Source organism: Somniosus microcephalus, unplaced genomic scaffold (genome assembly GCF_052327205.1).
Source record: "Somniosus microcephalus isolate GS21.2 unplaced genomic scaffold, FLI_Smic_1.0 scaffold74, whole genome shotgun sequence".
Taxonomy (NCBI): Eukaryota; Metazoa; Chordata; class Chondrichthyes; order Squaliformes; family Somniosidae; genus Somniosus; species Somniosus microcephalus.
Window position 1 is genome coordinate 790,846 of NW_028225261.1, and position 13,259 is coordinate 804,104.

The window sequence follows — 13,259 nt, forward strand, 5'->3', positions numbered from 1 at the left end:
GTCCCCCTATCCCAGCCCAAGGGCAGTGAAGCTGATTTTCAGGCCCCAGCTGCTGCACAGGTTGGTTGAATGTATCAACAGTAATGGCGGCTGCAATCCCCACAAGCCCCCACGCTCCAGAAAGCGCTCCGGCCGCCGTGCTGAGTTGTGGCTGACCCCACGCATGCGCCCCATGGCCCCGCCCTCTCGTGCTCCACAGGCGCCCGGCCCGCACCGCGCATGCTCAGCACACACCCTGGGCCCCTGTCAATCATCCTCCCCTGCGCCTGCGCGCTGGGCCCCTGAGCTCCAGGCTGCCGCGCGGGACTTTCTTTGTAAAGTCGGTGTTGGTGAAGAGCTGCAATCAGTGAGGGAAAGTGAGTTTTGCGAGAGGGCGGAGTGAACCGCAGCACGTGATCGCGGGGCCTGTGACTGACAGGAGCGTTGACCAATAGGAAGAGCGCGGGCGGAGCTGACTGGTGGCGGGTCCTCCAACCAATGGCGGCGCGGCAAGGGGGCGGGGCCTCCTCTCCAGCTCAGGTGCGCTGGGGCCGATTGTGACGCGCTGTCCCCAGGTGGGAGCAGCTCAGTCAGCACAGAGCTGGGGCTGGAATCTGGGAGAGGGGCCGCAGGCAGCGGGCCTGGCAAAGGGGTAATCACTGATTGAATAATAAACAGGGGTAAGGGGACACTAAACTCACATCATATATATCTATAGCTTAAGTAGACAGATTTTAAGCCAAACAATGCGACCGATGGCTGCAATTCCTGTGCCATGCGGGAACTCCGGGACGTTTCACGTGTCCTGGTGAACTGCGTGTGCAGGAAGCGCCTCCAGGGGCTGGAACTCGAGCTCAGGGTCTCTGAGCTTGGGGAGCGGCTGGAGTCACTGCCGGGCAGACGGGAGGCTGAGAGTTTCCTGGAGCGCACGTTCCAGGAGGTGGTCACCCTGCAGCCACAGAGAGTTTGTGGGAATTGTAACTGGGTGGCTGCCCAGCAGGGTTTCAGGAGGCAAGGCAGTGCAGGACTCCCCCGGGAGTGCGGCGCTCTCAAACCGGTTTTCAGTGCTGAATCCCGGTAAGGGTGACGACACCTCAGGGGGAGAGTGCAGTCTAGAGCGCATCCACTGCACTGTGGGGCAAGGCCAATTTCAGTGGGGTGAGAATGGATCTGGCCCGGGTAAATTGGAATCAAAGATTGGCAGGAAAAACTGTAGAGGAACAATGGGCTGCCTTTAAAGAGGAAATAATTCGGGTACAGTCGAGATACATTCCCACTAAGGGGAAATGTAGGGCAACTAAAGTCAGAGCTCCCTGGATGACGAAAGAGAGAGAGAGTAAGATGAAGCAGAAAAAGAGCGTGTATGACAGATGTCAGGTCGAGAATACATCTGAGAATCAGGCTAAATATAGAAAGTTCAGAGGAGAAGTGAAAAAGAAAATACGAGGGGCAAAGAGAGGGTATGAGAATAGAATGGCAGCTAACATAAAAGGTAATCCAAAAGTCTTCTATAGGCAGATAAATAATAAACGGGTAGTAAGAGGAGGGGTGGGGCCGATTAGGGACCAAAAAGGAGACCTACGCACGGAGGCAGAGGGTAAGGCTGAGGTACTAAATCAGTACTTTGCATCTGTCTTCACCAAGGAAGATGCTGCCATAGACATAGTGAAGGAGGAGGTAGAGGAGATACTGGATGGGATAAAATTGATAAAGACAAGGTACTAGAAAGGCTGGCTGTACTTAAAGTCGATAAGTCACCAGGACCGGATGGGAAGCATCCTAGTACGCTGAGGGAAGTGAAGGAAGAAATTGCGGAGGTACTGGCCATAACCTTCCAAATCCTCATTAGAAACTGGGGTGGTGCCAGAGGACTGGAGAACTGCAAATGTTACACCCTTGTTCAAAAAAGGGTGTAAGGACAAACCCAGCAACCACGGGCCAGTCAGTTTGACCTCGGGAGTGGGGAAGCTTTTAGAAACAAAAATCAGGGACAAAACTAACAGTGTGGATTAATTAAGGAAAGCCAGCACGGATTTATTAAAGGCAAATCGTGTTTAACCAACTTGATGGAGTTTTTTGATGAGGTAACAGAGAGGGTTGATGAGGGCAATGCGGTTGATGTGGTGTGCATGGATTTCCAAAAGGCGTTCGACAAAGTGCCACATAATAGGCTTACCAGTAAAGTTGAATCCCATGGAGTAAAAGGGACAGTGGCTGCATGGATAGGGAATTGGCTAAGTGACAGGAAACAGTGAGTAGTGGTGAACGGTTGTTTTTCAGACTGGAGGAAGGTACACAGTGGTGTTCCCCAGGGGTCGGTTCTAGGGCCACTGCTTTTCTTGATATATATTAAAGACTTGGATGTGGGTGTACAGGGCACAATTTCAAAATTTGCAGATGACACAGAACTTGGAAGTATAGTGAACAGTGAGGAAGATAGTGATAGACTTCAAGTGGACATAGACAGGCTGGTGGAATGGGCGGACACGTGACAGATTAAATTTAATGCAGAAAAATGTGAAGTGATACATTTTGGTAGAAAGAATGAGGAGAGGAAATATAAACTAAAGGGTACAATCCTAAAGTGGGTGCACGAACAGAGAGACCTGGGGGTATATGTGCACAAATCATTGAAGGTGGCAGGGCAGGTTGAGAAAGCAGTTAAAAAAGCTTACGGGAATCTGGGCTTCATGAATAGAGGTATAGAGTACAAAAGTGTGAAATTATGATGAAACTGTATAAAACACTGGTTCGGCCTCAACTGGAGTATTGTGTCCAATCCTGGGCACTGCACTTTAGGAAGGATGTGAAGGCCTTAGAGAGGGTGCAGAAAAGATTTACGAGAATGATTCCAGGGATGAGGGGCTTCAGTTACATTGATAGACTGGAGAAGCTGGGGTTGTTCTCCTTGGAGCAGAGAAGATTGAGAGGAGATTTGATAGAGGTGTTCAAAATCAAGAGGGGTCTGGACAGAGTAGATAGAGAGAAACTCTTCCAATTGGCAGAGGGGTCGAGAACCAGAGGACACAGATTTAAGGTGATTGACAAAAGAACCAAAGGCGACATGAGGAAAAACTTTTTTCTGCAGCGAGTGGTTAGGATCTGGAATGCACTGCCTGAAAGGGTGGTGGAGGCAGATTCAATCACCGCTTTCAAAAGGGAATTGGATAAGTGCCTGAAAGAGAAATATTGCAGGACTTCAGATTCCTGGGGCAGGAGGGACCAGTTCTGGGGCAGGAGGGACCTGTCCAAGGTGGACAGGTTGCACCTCAACAGAGCTGGGACCAATGTCCTCATGGGACGGTTAACTAGTGCTGTGGGGGAGGGTGTAAATTAATTAGACAGGGGGATGGGCACCAGGATGAAACACTAGAGAGGAGAAACAAGGTGAAGAGAGGACTGGGAGAGAAAAATAGCACTAGAGGGACAGAATTTCTGGTCATCTTCCAAAATTCGATAGACTCTGGAACAGTTCCCATGGATTGGAGGGTAGCTAATGTTACCCCACTATTCAAAAAAGGTGGTAGAGAGAAAACGGGAAATTATAGACCGGTAAGCCTGACATCGGTAGTGGGGAAAATGCTAGAGTCCATTATAAAAGATGTAATAGCAGAGCACTTGGAAAACAGTGACAGGATCGGACAAAGTCAACATGGATTTACAAAAGGTAAATCGTGCTTGACTAATCTACTGGAATTTTTTGAGGATGTAACTGGTAGAATAGATAAGGGAGAACAAGTGGATGTGGTGTATTTGGAATTTCAGAAGGCTTTCAATAAGGTCACGCATAAGAGATTAGCATGTAAAGTTAAGGCACATGGGATTGGGGGCAAGGTACTGACTTGGATAAAGAACTGGTTGGCAGGCAGGAAGCAAAGAGTTGGAATAAACAGCTCTTTTTCCGAGCGGCAGGCAGTGACTAGTGGGGTACCGCAGGGATCGGTCCTAGGACCCCAGCTGTTCACAATATATATAAATGATCTAGGCGAGGGAACTAGATGTAATATCTCCAGGTTTGCAGACGACACAAAGCTGGGTGGGCGTGTGTGCTGTGAGGAGGATGCCGAGAAACTCCAGTATGATTTGGACAGGTTGGGTGATGGGGAAGAAGCATGGCAGATGCAGTATAATGTGGATAAATGCGAGGTTATCCACTTTGGTGGCAAAAACAAGGCGGCAGATTATTATCTGAACGGCAATAGATTGGGAGAAGGGGAAGTGCAGCGAGACCTGGGCGTCCTTGTGCACCAGTCGCTGAAGGTAAGCATGCAGGTGCAGCAGGCGGTTAAGAAGGCAAATGGTATGTTGGCCTTTGTAGCAAGAGGGTTTGAGTACAGGAACAAGGATGTCTTGCTGCAGTTGTACAGGGCCTTGGTGAGACCACTTCTTGAGTACTGTGTGCAGTTTTGATCACCTTATCTGAGGAAGGATGTTCTTGCCATGGAGGGAGTGCAGCGAAGATTCACCAGACTGATACCTGGGATGGCAGGAATGACGTATGAGGAGAGATTGGGTCGATTGGGCTTATCCTCGCTGGAGTTCAGAAGAATGAGAGGGGATCGCATTGAAACTTATAAAATTCTAACAGGACTGGACAGACTAGATGCAGGAAGGATGTTCCCGATGGTCGGGGAGTCCAGAACCAGGGGTCACAGTCTAAGGATAAGGAGTAAGCCATTTAGGACAGAGATGAGGAGGAATTTCTTCACCCAGAGAGTGGTGAACTTGTGGAATTCTCTACCACAGAAGGCAGTGGAGGCCAGTTCATTAAATATATTCAAGAAGGAGTTGGATATATTTCTTAAGGCTAAAGGGATCAAGGGATATGGGGAGAAGGCAGGGACAGGGTACTGAATTTGGATGATCAGCCATGATCTCATTGAATGGCGGAGCAGGCTCGAGGGGCCGAATGGCCTACTCCTGCTCCTATCTTCTATGTTTCTATGAACCCCAGGACCAGGCCCCTATAGGGAATAGGTATGCAGATCTAGCCGCAAAACTAGCTGCGGAAGACATGCAACCAGAGGACGCGTTCAAAAACGAAATAAATATGGTCATGATAGTCAGTGGGGTACAGGAAGTGAATATAATGGAGCTACAAGAAAATATTAGTAAAGAGAAAAAGGAGAAATGGAGACAAGCAAGCGCGCAATTACAAGTTGGAATTTGGAAATGGGGCCCACGTAACCAGGTGGTGGCACCGGAATGTTGCAGACAACAACTGATGGCGCTATACCATGGTGTAACACATACTGGCAGAAGTAACATGTTGCACCTACTGACACAGTACTGGTGGTGGCCAAAAATAGGTCAGGAAGTAGCGAAATATTACCACCGCTGTATAATATGCGCAAGAATAATGTAGGACAGAGATGTAGAGTTAGAGTAGCAAACCAACCCAGGCCCCAAGGACCCTGGGAAAACTTACAAATTGACTTTACCGGCCCCTTAGTGCAGGACCGGGGGAAGAAATATTGCCTGGTAATAATTGACCAATTTACCAGGTGGGTGGAAGCCTTTGCCACCCGAGATTGCTCTGCAAAAACAGTTGCACTAATATTGGCTACCGAGGTTACACCCCGTTGGGGAGTGCCTCTGCAAATTGACTCAGACAACGGCACTCATTTCACCGGCAAAATAATGAAAGAAATCTGTAAGCTGGTACATGTGACACAAAAATATCACATACCATATCACCCCCAGAGCTCGGGGATGGTAGAAAGAATGAATAGGGCACTGAAAAACACTCTGACAAAAGTCATCCAAGAAACAGGGAAGGGATGGTCGGAATTATTACCCAGCATACTAATGAGGCTGCGAGCCACCCCAGGACGAACGACCGGACTGTCCCCTATGAATTAATGACAGGACGAGCTATGAGACAGCCAGAGGATTTGGCTGGAGGGGTGGGAGAACCAGGACCAGTACAAGATAGATTAAGGCGATACTTAGTACAACTAAATCAGGAGGTACAAGCACTAAATATAGAAGTGAGGAAACAACAACAGATTAAAGATCTAGAAAGGCAGAATGCTGGACTTAAACCAGATGAGTTGCCCAGAATCGGTCAACAAGTAATGACGCAAGTTATCGGAAGAAAGGGAATGGGGCCCGTTGGATGGGGCCATGTACTGTATTAATGACAAGTGATACGTGTGATTGTCTACAGGAACCGACAGGTATGCAATGGAAGCAATGGACCCAGGTGAAACCATTTAACACTAAAGACCCCCATTCTACCCTCTCCTCTAGGGGAAAGAGCTCAGAAGACAACCAGACCTCTGTTTAAATTACAGATAAACATGGATCCAGTCGACCCTTTATATCAGAGGGTCCGCCTCGGGGAGAAGAAGCTCTCCCGGTTTACCCTTACACCTGAGAACTCATTTTTAATGTGGAAGCAAGTCATCCTCGGTTCCGAGGGACTGCCTAAGAAGAAAGAAGATATAATTGGAGTAAGACTTCTTTACTCCTGTACTCAAATCCTCTTGTAATGAAGGCCAGCATAACATTTGCCTTCTTAACTGCCTTTCACGACCACCGGACGTCCCAAAATGCTTTTCAGCCAATGAAGTACTTTTGAAGTGTATTCACTGTTGTAATGTGGGCAACGCGGCAGCCAATTTGCGCACAATAAGCTCCCACAAACAGCAATATGACAATGACCAGATAATCTGTTTTTTCATCATGATGATTGAGGGATAAATATTGGGCTCAAAACACCGGGGATAACTTCTTCGAAATAGCACCACGGGATCTTTTACATCCACCTGAGGAGGCAGATGGGGGCCTCGGTTTAACGTCTCATCCGTAGGACGGCTTCTCCGACACTGCAGCGCTCCTTCATTACTGCCCCTCCGACAATGCAGTGCTCCCTCAGTACTGCCCCTCCGACAGTGCGGCTCTCCCTCAGTACTGCCCCGCCGACAGTGCGGCGCTCCCTTAGTACTGCCCCGCCGACAGTGCGGCGCTCCCTCAGCGCTGCCCCTCCGACAGTGCGGCGCTCCCTCAGTACTGACCCTCCAACAGTGTGGCGCTCCCTCAGCGCTGCCCCTCCGACAGTGCGGCGCTCCCTCAGTACTGCCCCTCCGACAGTGTGGCGCTCCCTCAGTACTGCCCCTCTGACAGTGCGGCGCTCCCTCAGTACTGACCCTCCGGCAGTGCAGCGCTCCCTCAGCGCTGCCTCTCCGACAGTGCGGCGCTCCCTCAGTACTGCCCCTCCGACAGTGCGGCACTCCCTCAGTACTGACCCTCCGACAGTGCGGCGCTCCCTCAGTACTGCCCCCCCGACAGTGCGGCGCTCCCTCAGCACTGCCCCTCCGACAGTGCGGCGCTCCCTCAGTACTGCCCCCCCGACAGTGCGGCGCTCCCTCAGCACTGACCCTCCGACAGTGCGGCGATCCCTCAGTACTGCCCCCCCGACAGTGCGGCGCTCCCTCAGTACTGCCCCTCCGACAGTGCGGCGCTCCCTCAGCACTGCACTGGAGTGTCAGCCTCGCTTTATGTGCTCAATTCCCTGGAGCGGGATTTGAACCCACAACCTTCTGACTCTGCTATCCACTGAGCCACAGCTGACTCCAGTCTTTTACACAGTTTCATCATAACTTCCTTGCTTTTGCACTCTACGCCTCTCCTAAAGCAGGGGAGTTATGATGAATTGTTAAACAGTTTTTTTTGCAGAGTGACCAAGGCTGTCTGTAGGAAACAATTGTGCATTTGAAAGAAGCTTGTATTGTGCAGCTTGTGCCCCTTTGCCAGGCCCGCTGCCTGCGGCCCCTCTCCCAGATTCCAGCCCCAGCTCTGTGCTGACTGAGCTGCTCTCACCTGGGGACAGCGCGTCACAATCGGCCCCAGCGCACCTGAGCTGGAGAGGAGGCCCCGCCCCCTTGCCGCGCCGCCATTGGTTGGAGGACCAGGCCGCCCAGTTCAGTCCTCCCACCTCAGCCCTCGTCCTATTGGTCAGAGCTCCCGTCAGTCACTGGCCGGGCCGGCCTCCATCCACCTGATTGGGCCTCTTCCTCTGATGACATCACAATCGGGCCCCAGCCCACCAGAAATAACTGGCAGTTAGAAAGATTACCTGTAATCATCTGTCATTATTCTCTGACTATATAAGCTGTGACTTTATGCATCTCTCCATGTCACCTGACGAAGGAGCAGCGCTCCGAAAGCTTGAGATTTCAAATAAAACTGTTGGACTATAACCTGGTGTTGTGTGACTTCTTACAATCCTTTACTAGGACATTTTTTTATTAATCCTGTCTCATTACACAGGACCAGATCTAAGATTGCCTGCCCCTGGTTGGTTCAGTAACATACTGCTCAAGGAACCCATCCCTAATGCACTCTATGAACTCTTCCTCAAGGCTGCCCTGCTCAATTTGATTTGTTCAGTCAATATGAAAGTTAAAATCTCCCATGATTATAGCTGTTCCCTTATTACAAGCCCCAACTATTTCCTGATTTATACTCCGACCAATAGAGTTGCAACTGTTAGGAAGCCTATAGACTACGCCCACTAGTGACTTTTTCCCCTTATTATTCCTTATTTCCACCCAAACCGTTTCACTATCCTGATCCTTTGACCCAATATCATTTCTCACTATTGCAGTGATTCCATCCTTTATTAACACAGCCACCCCACCTCTTTTTCCTTCCTGTCTGTCCTTCCTAATAGTCAAATACCCCTGGATGTTTAGTTCCCAGTCATGGTCACCCTTCAGCCATGTCTCCGCAATGGCCACCAGATGATACCCATGTGTAGTTATTTGTACCGTCAACTCGTCTATTTTGTTACGAATGCTGCGTGCATTCAGATAAAGAACTTTTAAATATGTTTTGTGACAATTTATTCCTGCTTTTACCCTCTTTACTACTTTACCTTTATTTTTATATATTCTGTCCCTTCCTGATACGCCCTGGTTTTTAATTCCCCCACTGCTACCTTGCTCTATTGCCTTCTCCGCTGACATTTTTATTTTTCGCTCTCTTGAAACCTCCCCCCCCACTAATTAGTTTAAAGCCCTCTCTACAGCCCTAGTTATTCGATTCACCAGGATTCTAGTCCCAGCACTGGCCAAGTGAAGTCCGTCCCAATGGAACAGCTCTCTCCTGTCCCAGTACTGGTGCCAGTGTCCCAAGAAGCAAAACCCATTTCTCACACACCAGTCTTTGAGCCACGCATTTAACTCTCTGATTTTATTTACCCTAGCCAAATTTGCTCCTGAGGGCAGGTACATAAGAACATAAGAAGTAGGAGCAGGAGTAGGCCATACGGCCCCTTGGGCCTGCTCCACCATTCAATAGGATCATGGCTGATCCGAATCTAGACTCACGTCCACTTCCCTGCCCGCTCCCCGTAACCCCGAATTCCCTTATCTGCTAGGAAACTGTCTATCTCCATTTTAAATTTATTTAATGTCGCAGCTTCCGCAGCTCTCTGGGGTAGCAAATTCCATAGATTTACTACCCTCTGAGTGAAGAAGTTTCTCCTCATCTCAGTTTGGAAAGGGCAGCCCCTTATTCTTAGATTATGCCCCCTAGTTCTAGTCTCACCCATCAGTGGAAACATCCTCACCGCATCCACCCGATCAAGACCCCTCACAATCTTATATGTTTCGATAAGATCGCCTCTCATTCTTCTGAACTCCAATGAGTAGATTCCCAACCTACTCAACCTTTCCTCATACGTCAACCCCCTCATCTCTGGAATCAACCGAGTGAACCTTCTCTGAACCGCCTCGAGAGCAAGTATATCTTTTCTTAAATATGGAAACCAAAACTGCACGCAGTATTCCAGGTGTGGCCTCACCAATACCCTGTATAACTGCAGCAAGACTTCCCTGATTTTATACTCCATCCCCCTCGAAATAAAAGCCAAGATTCCATTGGCCTTCCTGATCACCTGCTGTACCTGCATACTAACTTTTTGTGTTTCATGCACCAGGACCCCCAGATCCCTTTGTACTGTAGCACTTTGCAGTTTCTCTCCATTTAGATAATAACTTGCTCTTTGATTTTTTCTGCCAAAGTGCATAACCTCACACTTTCCAACATTATATTGCATCTGCCAAATCTCTGCCCACTCACTTAGCCTGTCTATGTCCTTCTGCTGTTTTTTTATGTCCTCCTCACTCACTGCTTTCCCTCCCATCTTTGTATCGTCAGCAAACTTGGATACGTTGCACTCGGTCCCTTCCTCCAAATCGTTAATATAGATTGTAAAGAGTTGGGGTCCCAGCGCTGACCCCTGCGGAACACCACTAGTTACTGACTGCCAACCCGAGAATGAACCATTTATCCCAACTCTCTCTTTTCTGTTAGATAGCCAATCTTCCACCCATGCCAGTATATTACCCCCAATCCCATGATTTCTTATCTTGTGCAGTAATCTTTTGTGTGGAACCTTGTCAAATGCCTTTTGGAAGTCCAAATACATTACATCCACTGGTTCCCCTTTATCCACCCTGTTTGTTACATCCTCAAAGAATTTGAGCAAATTTGTCAAACATGACTTCCCCTTCATAAAACCATGCTGACTCTGTCCTATTAAATTATGTTTATCCAAATGCTCTGTTACTGTTTCCTTAATAATGGACACCAACATTTTGCCAACCACAGATGTTAGGCTAACTGGTCTATAGTTCCCAGCTTTTGTCTACTTCCCTTCTTAAATAAGGGCATTACATTAGCAGTTTTCCAATCTGCTGGGACCTTTCCTGAGTCCCCCACCATTGCCCCCTGTACAGCACGGGTTAGATACAGAGTAAAGCTCCCTCTACACTGTCCCATCAAACACTCCCAGGGCAGGTACAGCACGGGTTAGATACAGAGTAAAGCTCCCTCTACATTGTCCCATCAAACACTCCCAGGGCAGGTACAGCACGGGTTAGATACAGAGTAAAGCTCCCTCTACACTGTCCCATCAAACACTCCCAGGGCAGGTACAGCACGGGTTAGATACAGAGTAAAGCTCCCTCTACACTGTCCCATCAAACACTCCCAGGGCAGGTACAGCACGGGTTAGATACAGAGTAAAGCTCCCTCTACACTGTCCCATCAAACACTCCCAGGGCAGGTACAGCACGGGTTAGATACAGAGTAAAGCTCCCTCTACACTGTCCCATCAAACACTCCCAGGGCAGGTACAGCACAGGTTAGATACAGAGTAAAGCTCCCTCTACATTGTCCCATCAAACACTCCCAGGGCAGGTACAGCACGGGTTAGATACAGAGTAAAGCTCCCTCTACATTGTCCCATCAAACACTCCCAGGGCAGGTACAGCACGGGTTAGATACTGAGTAAAGCTCCCTCGAGACTGTCCCATCAAACACTCCCAGGGCAGGTACAGCACGGGTTAGATAGAGAGTAAAGCTCCCTCTACACTGTCCCATCAAACACTCCCAGGGCGGCTACAGCACGGGTTAGATACAGAGTAAAGCTCCCTCTACACTGTCCCATCAAACACTCCCAGGGCAGGTACAGCACGGGTTAGATACAGAGTAAAACTCCCTCTACACTGTCCCATCAAACACTCCCAGGGCAGGTACAGCACGGGTTAGATACAGAGTAAAGCTCCCTCTACACTGTCCCATCAAACACTCCCAGGGCAGGTACAGCACGGGTTAGATACAGAGTAAAGCTCCCTCTACACTGTCCCATCAAACACTCCCAGGGCAGGTACAGCACGGGGTTAGATACAGAGGAAAGCTCCCTCTACACTGTCCCATCAAACACTTCCAGGGCAGGTACAGAACGGGTTAGATACAGAGTAAAGCTCCCTCTACACTGTCCCATCAAACACTGCCAGGGCAGGTACAGCACGGGTTAGATACAGAGTAAAGCTCCCTCTACACTGTCCCATCAAACACTCCCAGGGCAGGTACAGCACGAGTTAGATACAGAGTAAAGCTCCCTCTACACTGTCCCATCAAACACTCCCAGAGCAGGTACAGCACGGGTTAGATACAGAGTAAAGCTCCCTCTACACTGTCCCATCAAACACTCCCAGGGCAGGTACAGCACGGTGTTAGATACAGAGTAAAGCTCCCTCTACACTGTCCCATCAAACACTCCCAGGGCAGGTACAGCAGGGGTTAGATACAGAGTAAAGCTCCCTCTACACTGTCCCATCAAACACTCCCAGGGCAGGTACAGCATGGGTTAGATACAGAGTAAAGCTCCCTCTACACTGTCCCATCAAACACTCCCAGGGCAGGTACAGCACGGGGTTAGATACAGAGTAAAGCTCCCTCTACACTGTCCCATCAAACACTCCCAGGGCAGGTACAGCACGGGTTAGATACAGAGTAAAGCCCCCTCTACACTTTCCCATCAAACACTCCCAGGGCAGGTACAGCACAGGTTAGATACAGAGTGTCAGCCGTGCCTCAGGCGGCAGCACTCTCTCCTCTGAGTCAGAAGGTTGTGGGTTGAAGTCCCACTCCAGAGACTCGAGTCTAAAACTCTGTGCTGCCCCTCCAGTGCAGTGCTGAGGGAGTAAAGCCCAGTGCAAAGTAAAGTTCCCTCTGTGCTGCTCCACTAACAGGTCTAAGCCCCAAACTCAGAAGAGCGCCCTCTGCTGCATTCCACTTGTCTCAGCAGCGGGAGAAGCGGGCGGCGGAAGTCCCGCCCCTCAGACACCCCGATTGGTTGGAGGACCCGCCGCCACCTCAGTCCTCCAAGCTCCGCCCGCTCTCTCCCTATTGGTCCGAGCTCCCGTCAGTCACCGCCGTGGAGCTGATGACGTGGCTCAGTCCGGGTCCCTGCAGAAGACAAGGGGCTGCGGCCGCTGAATCCATTCCGCTCGGTGCCGGGCGGGCGCTGGGACGTTGCGGTTTGTATTTTCTTTTATTTATCTTCCCGCCCGCGCTTCTCTCCGCTATATATAAAAAACCCTGATAAAACTCACTTTCCGCCGGTGATCCGGACTCTCGCGGTTGCTCGGGCCTTCCCCAGAAGGTGAGGCCCTGCGCAGGCGCGGTAGCGGCTCAACATTTGGGAGCGGGGCCCGGCGGCGCATGCGGAGCAGGGGGAGGGGGCGGTGCCTGTTCAGAGGGGGAGGATGATTGACAGGGGCCCAGGGTGTGTGCTGAGCATGCGCGGTGCTGGCCGGGCGCCTGTGGAGCAGGAGAGGGCGGGGCCATGGGGCGCATGCGCGGGGCCAGCTGCAATTTAGAGTCACAAAGGGACCGAGTGTCTTCAAATCTCTCCCCTCCTCTTCTAATTTCCTGTAAAACCAGTGTATAAAAGTCATCACTGAAAGTACATAGAAGATAGG